Source organism: Lytechinus variegatus, chromosome 11 (assembly GCF_018143015.1).
Source record: "Lytechinus variegatus isolate NC3 chromosome 11, Lvar_3.0, whole genome shotgun sequence".
Classification (NCBI taxonomy): domain Eukaryota; kingdom Metazoa; phylum Echinodermata; class Echinoidea; order Temnopleuroida; family Toxopneustidae; genus Lytechinus; species Lytechinus variegatus.
In genome coordinates, this window is record NC_054750.1 from 20,484,690 (window position 1) to 20,499,088 (window position 14,399).

A 14,399-nucleotide genomic window follows, 5' to 3' on the forward strand; every position below is an offset into this window, starting at 1 on the left:
TATCAAAGGTGAAGGATTATTCTTTATGATTATTTTGTGCCTTTTCATCTTCTTGCAAAAATTGTTTTTTCACACCAAAATCACCAACATGCAGCGTTTTATTTCAGAGATACCATTATACGATATATAGCCTATGGAAATAGGTCATTGACCTTTGACCTCGAATTTAATGGATTAATATGCATTCTGGGTACTTAATTTTATTTCATTTGATCTTCCTGTAAGAACCCCTGCATTTGACACCAAGGTCACCAACCTGCGACTTTTTATCTCAGAGATACCATTATACCGTATAATAATGTAAACAGGTCATTGACCTTTGAAAGGCTTTGACCTTGACTTTTATTGTTTAATGTGCATTCTGGGTACTTTATTTCGTTTTATTTGATCTTCCTGTAATAACCTCTGCATTTTGACACCAAGATCACCAACCTGTGCCTTTTAATCTCAGAGATACCATTATACCGTATATGGTATATAATGTAAAAAAAAGGTCATTGACCTTTGAAATGCTTTGACCTTGAATTTTATCGGTGAATGAGCATTTTAGGTACTTGGTTTGATTTTATTTGATCTTCTTGTAAGAATCTTTGCATTTTGACACCGTGATCACCAACCTGTAATATTTTATCTGGGAGATACCATGATACAGTGTATTTGAAAAGGTCATTGACCTTTGACCTTGAAAAAAGCACTTTCCCCAACCCGTATTCTTCCTAACTTTTTTCTGGTAAATGTTGACAACCATACCTACTCAAATCAGTCAAAAAACCATTTCCAATAATTTTATTCCAGATGGTTACTAATTATTGGATACTAAGATTATCAAACATTAAAAATGGGGTAAGGGGGGGGGTTAATGTCACAATGTGTCCTCGGGACGTTTTTCCCCAGCACGAAGGTATTTTTATTCTCCCCCCCCCCCCAACCCCCACCCCCCGGCCCCCCCGTCACGTAAAATCTTCGCTCCTTACGCTGACATATAGCTGCCTATACACAGCAAACGCGGAGTGGGGTCGACTGCGCATGGTGATTGAGAATATACAATTTTGCTCCTTGATAATTCGTTGGAATGATTGCTTCGGCGAAACTTAGTTGGGGCGCCCTGGATAATATGCCTCTGAATCTACCAGAAAAGTGTAAAAGTTAGTTTACATTAAATACAAATATGTCTGACCTATACATTTCAGTGAAAACGTACATGACCAAGGCAGAATGATAATGCTGCGCACGTGGCGCCCGATATAGGGCTTCATCTTTGAGTGAAGAATAATCTCGGGGATAGACATTATCATTCGCATCGTTGACACTTTCTCTCGCGATCTGTTACTTGCAATTTACATGTATTTGCCATAAAGACGGACAAACGCATGTTACAAAAGACACAAAATTTCGGGAAAAAATTATATCCAATCCCGGGGGGGCACTCGACCAAAAAAGTGGTGGGGGTGTGCCACGGGCGAGACAAAAAACGGGGGCCTTGGAGCGGGCTTATTGTAAAAAGGAGGGTCCTCGGAACGGGCTTCGGAACGACAAATGTTTGTGAAAACGGGGGTCCTTGGAACGGATCGCCAGCGTGTGAGCGCGTATGCATCCCTACGGAACGGTCATGCGTGCATGATGCAGCTAGCGCGGCCTCCGCGGGGAGCTCTGCGGCCGCTTTTCACCAAAATTGCAGCTCATTCAACGCGATCGGAGCGGCGTAACGAAAAATATGCGAAGCTTTGGAGCGGATTTCTCTCTTCTTTTTTCTCGATAAGAAGAAAATGCTATGCCTTGGAGCGGCTTTCTTTGTTCTTTTTCTCAACAAGGCAAAAATGCTATGCCTTGGAACGGAAATTTGAGTGTAAAAATGGGGGTCCCCTCCGCGGCACATACCCACTATGCATTATATACTGAGTGCCCCCCCCCCCGGGATCCAATCCAACATCTTCACACTGGTCACTGCACTGCAACTCCCGATTACAAGTGGTGTAACTTTCCAACCAATCGACTTGCGCGCCCTGGAATTCCGGAATTTACATATTGCAATACAGTATGACAGAGGTGCATTTGTGCGAACACAAAGGCCATGAGCGTAAATTAAAATATAGTTTTGACTAGATCTAGCCCTTGAAATTGACTACATTGTACCAATCCAGTAAATATACCAATAAAAAAAAAAAAAAAAATCCGGCGAAAATAGGGGGGGCGCCCCCCTCTGGATCCGCCACTGTAATAAGGGGCACGCTACAACATTTTGTGAGGAGCGTAAATTTCTGAAAAATTGTTAAATGCAACATTTGCATTTTGTGACCCATCACTATTATTGCTTATTGCTTTCTTAGATTTGAAAGCATCGGTCGTCATTTTTTTCCGCGGGGTGCAGAAAACAACATATTTTCTGGAATAAAATCGTGCTGAGCTAGCTTAAAACAATACCTCACAATCGCTTGCAACATAAAATGTAAATTTTTGTAGGATGTTACCCTTTTTTACAAAAATGAGCACGTGCAGGTGGCATATGCTTTATAGGACCACTATCACCTCACCCCATCCTTACCATTATTTTACATAGAGCTCCGTATTTGATAAGTAAACTAATTTTTTGTTCTAAATAATGAATCATGAATAATCTTCCGATTTGTGTGTATCATCATCTCATGAAATACTTATTATCTAGAGTTTGCTGTTTCTACCATATTTACATGGTAGAAACCCCCTGATGATTTACCGCCCCCTCCACATTCTCGCAAGCTATGCTTTTCTTGGGGTCCTTCCGATTTTTATTAATGAATTTTATATGTATTTATTTTTTTTATGTTTTTAATGGAGAATAACTGAACTGAACTAAAACTGTTACCTTTTGGCTATTTCCAGGGAAAACTTGTGAGTCCTGTAAAACAGCACGTACTCCATTGTGGCGGGATGCAGAGGATGGAACGCCCCTGTGCAACGCATGTGGTATCAGGTAAGGTGTTTGAATTTTGAATTTATTAACAAACTTAGTTTAGTTTAGTTTACTCCAACGATGTTGTAGGACGAAGCCTGTTCATCGATCAAAGTAGAAATGTCTATTGCTGCTCTCCTTCAGACAAAATTAGATGCGCTACTTATGTTGGCATGGAGGGGTGGCAGGGGTATCGTAGACAGTGAAAAATTCCATGGAAACACACAAGAAACAAAAATTACTCAAAGTCATAGGCAATCTTCTCCCAATGCTTATCCAGTCTATTCTTAAAAGCAATCACTGAACAAGCAGTAACTACATCTTCTGGGAGACTGTTCCACACATCTATCACTCGGTTAGCAAAGAAAAACTTACGCACATCAAGACGCGAATATCTTTTCTCTAGCTTTAAGGAATGACCACGTGTTTTACCACCATGTCTCAGATAGAAAAGTTCAGAACTTGAATCATAGTAACCATGCAGATATTTGTACACATCAATCATGTCACCTCTTTTACGTCGGTGACTGAGTGTTATGGCATGAATATTTTCTTTTAAAAATATATACAATGATAACATAAACAAAAACATTCATAACTGTATGTCATATAAATCAGTAATACATCAATACATAGATTTCCAATCATTATAAAGATATATATCTATATACAACATGTACAAAGAGAAATGACGAATTGAAATTTAACATAACGAAGGTGTAGCATAATACAATATACATAAGTTATCTAATTATCGAATACAAATCAGGAAGTAAATAAATGTATAACGTTAGAGATATACCTTTGGTAATGGTGGTTTTGGTGGATTTTAGATAACTTGAATGTAATTTAAAAAGAAAAATGTACTTGATGTTAAAACTCACCCCTTTTATTTATAATCACTTACAAAAATTATCAATTATGTTTTCATTATCAAGTTTCATTATGAATATAAATTTGTCTTCATTGCTAAGGTTCTTAAACTGTTTATAAATTTCAGCTATTGTGTCAAAAACATCACCCTTTCAGTTGTGTGTACATTACATTCTATTATCCTGTGATACTCATCCCCAACCCTTCCTGAATTACAATTATTGTTTGTATTTAGTTGAATTTTAGGCCCTATACTAAAAACATGAAAAAAATGCATATACCTTTTTGCTATGTCTGGTAACAGACCCGTTTGATATAATCGACTGAAATAAATGAATATTTCTTTATGGGGATTATAAGAAACTACAACACTTTGGAATCCAGTAACATAAATCTTTCCTATTACTTGTTGCTACGTCTGACAATCCTGGACAAGCTTTCGAGAAGAACCTTTGTTTTAAAAAAATATACTGACAGGTGTATATTTTGGCAGTCTGTGTGCTTATAATGTTAAAGGTACGCATGTTTCAACAATGCCACTTTATTTCAAAAGATGCATATATCATAATCTGGAAGTAGGAAGATAAATTCTACATATTTTCAGCTATTAATCACTTTTTACTTTTCTTATGAAAATAACGGCATCCCACATCGCCGTGTACCTGTGTATTTTTGTACCTCTTTAGACATTGGAATGTACATAAATTGATTTGTTCTTCCCTTTTAAAACTTCCTGGTATGAAATAAGACAGCAAATGATGTCAGCTTGCCAAGACGCTTGCATATTTGCTGTAACTATATTTTGTAAATGTCTTGCAAGCTTTCAGTTCATAAAGAACAAAATAAAAGCCGTTTGAAAAGAACTGCCTACACAATTATTTTGGCCCATTATTTAAAGTTTTGTACCATGGGCGTGACATTGCGTTGTTCAAGCATAACAAGTGGCAATGGGTAGGCCTATACTCGCCCCTTTCAACATTTTCAAACCAATTAACGTGTTTTTATTTTACAAATTCTGGGGAAGGGGGTGAATTCCTTTGTACGACTTTGAATATCACGCGACAATTTTATTTTTTTTTCTAGATACAAGAAATACCGAATTCGATGTCCGTTCTGTTGGCTGATCCCACGGAAAGATAGCAAGACATTCCCATACTGCGGCCGGTGTGGCATGCTTCTAAAACTGGTGTATCATCGGAAAAATCAGTACCTCTGATGGGCGATCCTTTCAAAGTGCAATTCATTGTTCAGTACTTCTGTTATTTTATAAGTACCATCCAACATAAGTTTTACAATTCATATTCGAGTTTATGTATCGTTCTACTAACTTCATTATCACTCGCATGTTAATGCAGGGGTGTTCTATAATGAAGTTATTTTTACTTTCAGGGTGAGTTTAATGGATTAATCGTGATTTTACTGGCATCTTTAGAAAGCTTGCATCTGGTTTATCTTAAAACCTGTGGCTTTTCTGACGCTAAGATTTCGAAGTTGTTTTAGATTAGATTACTTTTAATCGTTTTAAAGTCATTACATTTAGTTTTCATCCGTGTGAGAAAAGCCATTGGTAACCATTTGCGAATCATAAATAACGCGAATTGAATTTCATTTTCAGAAGCCCACAAAATTGTATCGTCTTAAAAAAAACATTACCATGTATTTTATTTTATCATTATTAGTCTTGCCATTGGATTTGGAATGAAAAAAAAGGATCAATCCGATGTTTGCTTCAGTATAATTATGTGTACAGCGTGAATAATTGGCTCTCTGATAGACTTTGACTGAAATTCAATCGAATTGATGCAAGTAATACACCCATGAATGCTGACTTTTATTGTGTTTCTTATTCAGCCTTTTTTTTTATTCCACGAAGACCAAAGTCACTGTTAATCCTCATAACATATTTACTGAAAAAAGACCAAATTCAAACATGCCTTATAGATCTATTGGATAAAAAAAATAATAGCATATTGCAGTTTCACCATTATCCTATACAATCACAGGATCATAAATAAGAGAGCTGAAGATAATTATATGTCACCGAAATTTTAAATTATGATTACTATTTTTCTTCAATCATGAAAAATGGGTTTTGATTTTCTTAAATGTTGTGAAATCATCATTTTGCAATTCATAATGCTCCAATTAAAATTTTCTCATTTTCGAATCTATAAAAATTTAACATGTTTTTTTAGAATACGAAATAAATGATTTGTGACACGATTAGCGCCCTCGTTTGCATAGCACTTGTTGCTGTCTGAAATCATAAGTAGAATAAGATAAGATGTTGGAAATTTTATAAGCTTCATCTGATTTTGCTGAAATCTTCTGGATTATTCCGTTTTAGATTGCCATTTGGGGCGGATTCGGTACGAGTCTACTTGACACACGAACTATACAGACATCGAAGCAATCTATTCCTGTTAATGAATTAAATTATATTTTCCTACTTTACCAGTTTCTGTATCTGTCGAGAATTAGTGAAGCACTTAAAACACCATTGTTTAAAACATTCATCCATTTAATTTCACAATGTACTGGTCCATTGATATAGCATCATAGTACCTTGTAAGTAAACAGATAGGTATGTTATGTTTTCCTATACTATACTATGTATTGTATAATAGTACGAATAAAGAAATCTGCATGAGTACCTGAATTCTTGTTTGTTTAGTATTATTTTTCGTAACATCCAATTATTAAAAACGGTGATAAAATTTAGCGAAACTTAAAAATTTTATAACTTTCTTATTTTACACCCATTTTGATAAAAATTTAAGTATTGGGCTTATTGCATTTTTCTCTTCTTTCTTATTGAAATCAATGTTTTATTGAGTTGGACTTGTCCGGGGGACTTGCCCTTTAAAGATTGTAAAAAGAGGGTTCCCTCACTGCACTTTTTTTTCGTTAACCTCAGGAAATTGGTGGGGCTAAGGGGGGTCTTAGCCCCACCAATTTCCAGAGGTTAAGCTTAGCCCACTTCACAATTGCAGTGCTAAGAGATGCAGTGTGAAACGAACCAGGGCTAAGGAAAAGTGGGCTAAGCATTAGCTAATCACAGAAATCGAGATTGCACTCTGTTTGCTAAAGGTGGTGTCACACCTTGGCGTTTTAGACAGCGTATGCCCGACGTATCAAAATTTCTCTAAAACGTCGGCATACGCTGAACTTTGATATTTTTTTTCAACTCTGGGCGTATACTTAGCGTATTCATAACGAGTTGGACGTATACATAACGTATTAGTAACTTATATCGAACGCTTCGTTAACTTATAAGTAACGTATTCAAACGAATGCTTAGCGTTTTGCTGGCGTACACAACTTATGCCCTACGATAGCCTAACTTACGCATAGCGCGCGGCAGCGTATCGCTGACGAACACGTGTCGTAGCATATAATAAGGCTGCCGCTCGACTATTCAAATCATAACCGCACGATGCATCACCTATCAACACCACCGCCATGCCGAAGAAAACTCCTGTGAACCCCACCTTTATATACCAATTCCTATAATGGTTGTCAATACGCCATTATACGGTAGCTGTAAGTTATAAACACGTTCAGTAAGTTTTGTGGTCGTCCGGAGCACGTCTTCATATGTCTTCATACGTCAATATACGTTGGAGTTAAGTTACACATACGTTCAAAGCACGTTACTCATAGGTTAGAAGTAAGTTTTAGGGTACGCTGGACATTATCTCAACGTACATTGACTTATGAGTAACTTACGAGTAACGTGTGTCAACGTGTATCAACGATCGCGTTACTTGCCTACAACTTATGGCCCGCGTATGCGGGACGTATGAGCCATACGCCGGCATACGTCGAAAAATTTTGAGCTTGCACAAAATTTTTCGACGACCTCGCCGTATGACGACGTATACCAGCGTGTTTTAGCGTACTCTTAACGTATGCAAAACTTACCCGTAACGTATTCGACGTACGCCAGCGTATTCGCCAAATTTCTCATACGTCGGGCATACGCTGTCTAAAACGCCAAGGTGTGACAGCGCCTTAAAACATCAATATTCATGAGCTGTGTGGTAGTCCGGGTGGTTAACCCTGGCTACAAGCAAATAGTATGGGGTTAAGAAAGACAGTGTGAATCGAAAGAAACATAGTATGGGGTTAAGGATAGCCTGGGGCTAAGGATAGTATGAGGCTAAGGAAATGCAGTAGGAAAAGCATATTACCCCACAAGACTATAGTAGCCATGATAGGATAATGGGGAACTTGCCCATTAGAAAATGAAAACTCTCGGTTTGATGGGCAGGTTTTTATTGAATGTCCTCCATGGCTGCTTGACTATATGGCTTGTGGGACGAGTTGTGGGAATCCTCGATCTGTAGGCCTCTATAATCATATTCTTTTGTACTATTGTGTACGGCATTTGGTCAAGCATGATTTTGTTTTATCTGTCAAAAAAAAGCGAACGGATTTATACACTGGACGGGGACATTGTAACACCTGACCCCGCACATGACGGCACAAATATAATTGTCAGCGGGAGAAGCATACCTCGTTCTAAATGAACAAAAAATTCCTTTAGATGTCATATGCATGTTGCTGTTTTCTATTTTTAATTGGTGGGCTTCAAGTATACCTACAATAGATACTATTTGTACTGACATAGCAACGCAACTGGCTCGTTGCACAACCCATCGAAAGTAGGCCCGTATACTTTGGAAGTTATGGCCACCATAAGTTGCAGTGATCTGAAGTCGGATCCATCTATATCAACACGAAAAGGGCTGAGGTAGTTTAGAGAGCTCATGTGGGGCTATCTACCAAGTCTTGTCTACATGTCGTGTCTTTCTCTTTTTCCAATCGATCAATACAAATTAAAGTTGCTTTACAGCAGAAATCACACTTCACATGAATTTTTAATGAGCAAATTGATGTCATATCCTCACTTATTTTGTGTTTTATTACATGAAATTTTTTTTTCACAATTTTCCTCCAAGAACCCCCCAAAAGGGATTGACAACTGATTTACTGCATTACTGCAACCTCTGTTATTATTAGTAAGGGAGACAAATCATTCACAAACGTATGAATAAATGAAGTACATGCAAATTATGATTTCACATCAAGGACGTAAGAAAAAGGAAAGTGGGTTCGAATCTTAGCCATGGCGTGTTTTTCTTCAGCAAAAAATTTATCCACACTGTGCTGCACTCGACTCGGGTGAGGCAAATGGGTACCCGCAGGAAGTTATTCCTCAAAAAGCTGTGCGCACTCCAGATTCGGTAGACTAGCTTAGCCGGGGTAATATAGGAGCGCATTGAGCAATGTGGATACGTGCACTTTAGGTATCCTACATTATTTAATATTCATTTAAATCCCGGGTTTAAATCAACCTTTTGTTGGGATGGACTCATCTTTTAAAAAGCATGAGCATGATTTCATTAATGTGAGTGGTGCAAAGAGATTGATTTTTGTGTTATTTATCCTCCGTATACGACATCAACACTGTCATGGAAGATTTCAATATTCTAGTAAATCCACTTTCATGTCGAACGCTGACACAGCGAATTAGTTGCTGTTATTCACAATAAATGCATATTTGTCTTTTATGTACCCATTATATTAAATAACAGAATCGTATTCGGTTTCGATCTTGTCTAAATAATGTCATGAAAACCCAAAGATGTAGTTCGATAATTTTCTATCATAAACAGATGGACTGTTTTCAGCGGAATCGCACTGTCCTGTCACCCTTCAAAACCATGTCCTGTAACCACGATAATATGGAAAACAGTCTAATTACAGAGTCTATGAACTTTCAATCCACAGGTTAGAACCTGATGACAATGATGGACTCGCAGTGCAGTAGACCCCATTCATGAAAAGATGGCTGGTCCTCGTGGGATTATTCGCCGTCGGATATTTCGACATCGGATCTATAAAATCACTCGGTGTCATCCTGGATGAAATGGCAAACGAATTCCAAACGTCTATTGGTGTCGTCGGGCTCGCGATTGGACTATCTCATAGCGTAGCACAATTCTTTGGTAAGACCCTTCTCTTCATATCTCGACATGGACCAAGCCCAAGAAACGATATAATATGGGGATCTGGGAGCGCCTCTCAGCCATTCTAAATCAAGGAAAAGTTGTTAGATCCGACAACTCATTTTTGTCAGACAAAAATGTTGATGAAACGCTCCCGAGTTCTTTAATTTGGCGCGGTCGATTCACTCACATCAGGGCCCTGCTGTACAAAGAGTGACGGTTGATCCAATCAATCGCAACTATGGACAGCCAGCGACGTCAACATCTATCATGCATGTTTGTACATTCATGCATTCATTGTTTTCTTGAAAATTCACTGCGCTTCTCTTTGCATAAAAAGGACATTGTGCAAATTCTTCGTAGAAAATTTATTGACACTGATGGATTTCCGTAGAGTAACAATTGATCGGATCAATCGTAACTCTTTGTACAACAGGGCCCAGGTCATACGGTCAGTCTTGCGATTGTCGCGGCGAATATTGCCTTGTTCAAAGTTACACGACTTAATTTGACACGACTTTTTATTCATTCGGCATTTCGGCCGGAGGTCATGCAACACCTGCACGTGCGCTAGCGATCTTCGCAGACCAGTCTTGCGACCGGGTGCGATATTATTGACCAATAGACCACGAGACTGTTGCAAGACCGATCGCAACACGGCTTACAACGTTGCACTCCCGCATGCGCATAATAATTATATACCACCGTACTTCTTCGGAGTGATGCGGGAGGGGGGTGATGTGGGGAATTAAAAATGAAAGTTCATTGGGTCCTCCTAAAAGTTTCCTCTTGTTGTGTACCTATATTCTTCTGAATATTATTCAATTGTTTAAGTTTTATACCTTGGTCACATTTTCTCTACGGCGGACGTACGACGAGTCGAAAACAGCCGTTTTAACATTTTTTTTTGTACCAGCTGCATATAGGTGGTTTGAATTAAAATTAATAAAACGGCTGTTTCCGACTCGCCGTACGGCCACCGTAGAGCAAATGTGACCAAGGTATTAAACCTCTCATCACTCACACGAACACTCGTACCGGTTTTAATTCAATCGCATGAGCGATCGCGTTGTCTCACGTCGACTCTCAAGACGTCGTGCATGTTGAGATTGGTATAGAATTTACTCGCCATCACTCGTGCAACACTTGGGGCGCAAAGGCACGAGCATTATGCGAGCAAATGCGACTCATTTCTTCGACGTTGTTTACTGGTCGCTTTTGTTGTACGACAGTTGTTGCATTTGTGAGAGCCTTTATGTGTTCTTACAAGACAGCCGCCTGTTGCAGCCTATCGTGTAGCCAAAAAGGTCGCAGATCAAATGTGAAAGGGTCTTTACATGGGAACCATGATGTGTCCATGTAACATAATTTTTTACCTTTTAATATTATAAGTATTAATACTTTTTATACTTTTTAGTTGACATTTTAATCACTTATCTTAATAACTATGATAAGTTATATACTCAAATATTTATTCCTTGAATCAGTAATGGAGTGTTGCTCTGTTGTCGTTTTTTTTTCAGCGGTGATGAATATTCCCCTTCTAAAGAAGTTTTCAGCAGGTAAACTCGTCTTCGCGGGAAGTGTCATAGCTGGTACAGGATTTAGCCTAATTTGCTTTGCAACAGCTTGGGTACATTTTCTTCTACTAATGATCTTAGTAAATGATCTTAGTAGGTATGTATCAGTTAATTATTGTAATGTCGAACATTCATAAAGTACGACATTGCTCTATGTGAGCGTAGAAGGTTTGGTGGTATCACTAACGGTCCTCAAAAGGACTATTGTGTATTCTTTTCAGCAAAGTTCTCCTGGACATAGAGAGGATAATATCACTAGGAATACTCGAGATCAGTGGTTCCTCTCAGAACTTACCTAAATTAATGCTGATGCTAATATCGTCCAAATATTGGAATAAATGATTTAACGATGATTTCTTTTTAGGTCAGTATCATTATTACAATGATTTTTTCAAATGTTTTCTGACAGTAATCGACCAATATCGACATTTTGATTAACTTCTTGATGTGAATTGACCGTTTTGCTGGATAACTAGAAGTCAAGAACCCATTCAAATTCATTATTCTTTTATTGGTGAATCAACTGACGGATCTTCTGGGGTGGGGTGTACAAATATCAATTAAGGGAAGAGGATGGTCTTTACAAAACTATATCCAACTCTTCAAGGAGAGTATTTCGAATATAAGTGGCAACCCTGAGAACATAAAATAACATTGCTACCTCTATTTTGTTTATTACCAGGGTTTGGTTACAGCGTAGTCATCTTACCTGCCCAGATCAGTGTCATCTATTACTTTCCTGATCACTTTGAGATTGCTTCTACCATTGTCCTCCTCGGCAGCGGTGTTGGTATGATGACGCTCCCATTACTAACAGAACTTCTCGACGAGGCTTACTCCTGGCGAGGAGCTATTCTTGTCATAGGGGCCTTGAACCTACACTCCTGTGTAACGGCGTTGCTTATGGTGACCAGTGATCATCAGCATGCTGAACCAAAGGTCAGATCGGCAAAAACACCCTCATCACATGATAATGAAGACCCCGAATTAACAGTATCCTTGATAAATGAACGAGATTCGACTGGTCCCGTAAGTGAGGACGGTGTTGACGCCGATGGTAATGATTACGGTGGTGGTGGTGACGAGATTAAAGGTGGTTGGAATGACGATGGGTTCTTCCATTCTATCATCAAGATCGCAAGAAAGATGTTTCTGGATACATTTGACCTAAAACTCCTCTATGAATACCCTCGCTTCACCATATTCTGCCTAGCCGAGGTGGCTTCTGCCGTCAGCTACTATGGTTGGATTGTCTCTGCCGGGAATCGAACCGGGCCCCCAGCTTTGAACACCGGCGTTCAAAGCTGGGGGCCCGGGTTCGATTCCCGGCAGAGACATTTTTTCGGCATCACCAATTTTTCCAAATGGTAGATAGCTCTGGGGAACCTTGATTTAAGCTACGCCTACCATTGTTCTCTTCATCCATTTCTTTACAATATTTAAATAAAAAAAGAGTTGCCAAAAGCTGTTGTACATGTAAAGCTTTACACATTTGTATTTCTTCTCCCATACGTGTACTGTATCAAAGCAATAGCTTCGATCCAGCTGAGGCATGGCGGCTTGTCATTGTTCAAAACTCACCTTCACCCGACAAAGGAAAATATAATTGGTATAGTGTCGAAAATATGTCTATCTGACGGTCAAATCGGATCTGGCTCGCCCTAACCATTAACCCGTCTCTGTGGTCTAGTGGTTAAGGCACCGGCGTTCAAAGCTGGGGGCCCGGGTTCGATTCCCGGCAGAGACATTTTTTCGGCATCACCAATTTTTCCAAATGGTAGATAGCTCTGGGGAACCTTGATTTAAGCTACGCCTACCATTGTTCTCTTCATCCAATCCTTTTATATATATATATTTTTATTACATATATATATATATATGTACAGTAATTACAAATTTTTAAGAAATTCATAATTTTCCATTGTACCATCTTAAGATTTGACTCTCTTGAAAACTCAGTAATAAAATTGGGCTCACATGGTCACGACTACTTTACAAAACTTTTTTTTATGTAAAACACTGAAGGGAATGTGAAATATTCTTCATAGTATTTTTTTTAAAGTTATCATGGTTATTGGACGTTAAAAATATGCATCATGGTAATTTATGTAAGAATCTTTTGTATCATTTATTTTCAACAGGTGCTGTGTACGATGCCACTGAATCATTTGATATCATGTTCTGCATTCTTGGAGCTGCCAGTTTAATTGAATCATGTCTCATCATTTCTCCGATCATCATGGATCTGATAATTGCCACCATCACCGTCAAAAGGACATAATATGTGTATTTTATATACAAATAATGCCGAGTTTCGAGTATGATGGTGGCGATGTAGCGTCCGTAGGTTTATTTAGAACATCTAGGATGCGCTTTTACATGAACATTGCCAATACCCGAGACGCTTGCATTGTCACTAACATTCCGACTGTAAATCCAGAAAATTATTTGTTTTATAAAAGTGGTAGGCAACCAATTAATATGTGCATAGGCAGCGGGGGGGGGGGGGTCATGCCCCCCTAAATTTGAGGTGGGGGACGGACCCCCTAAAAATTTGTTGATAACCTTTTTTCTTTTGTGCTTGTCCAATTTTTACCTGTGCCCATCCCAAAATTTCAGGTGGACCCCCCTAAATATTTTGGCTTCCGCCGCTAATGAATATGTGGATAAAATTTCTCTTAAGCCCCTCCAGATTTCCTCGGATTGTTCGTGTAAATGCCCCAGCCGATAGAGAGAAAAAGGTATGACTATTTTCTTTTATTGATTTTGAATATGTAAAGAAATAAATAGACATTAACTGAAATATACTTCTCAAATTTATTTGATTTCACTTATTTGAAAACATTACAGTAAAATAAAAAAATTAGTTCAGTTTGTAGGTCTCTAAATCATGAAGATAACTGCAATTCAAATTATATTTGGAATGTAACAATCCAATAAATATATTTTAAAGTAGTTGAGTATTTACAAATAATCATGCATAAATAAATATGAACGATGCAT

At 38.3% G+C, this 14,399-nt stretch overlaps 1 long non-coding RNA gene and 1 pseudogene across 1 annotated transcript; both read left to right on the top strand.

The window, feature by feature from the left end:
* The first annotated feature begins 2,861 nt into the window (after positions 1 to 2,861).
* LOC121424416 lies at positions 2,862 to 6,458 on the top strand. Its single transcript, XR_005971371.1, has 2 exons — positions 2,862 to 2,950; positions 4,886 to 6,458. It is a non-coding gene; the product is annotated as an uncharacterized LOC121424416 (long non-coding RNA).
* A 3,151-nt stretch (positions 6,459 to 9,609) lies between these two features.
* On the top strand, positions 9,610 to 13,859 carry LOC121424256 (annotated as a pseudogene).
* The last annotated feature ends 540 nt before the right edge of the window (positions 13,860 to 14,399 follow it).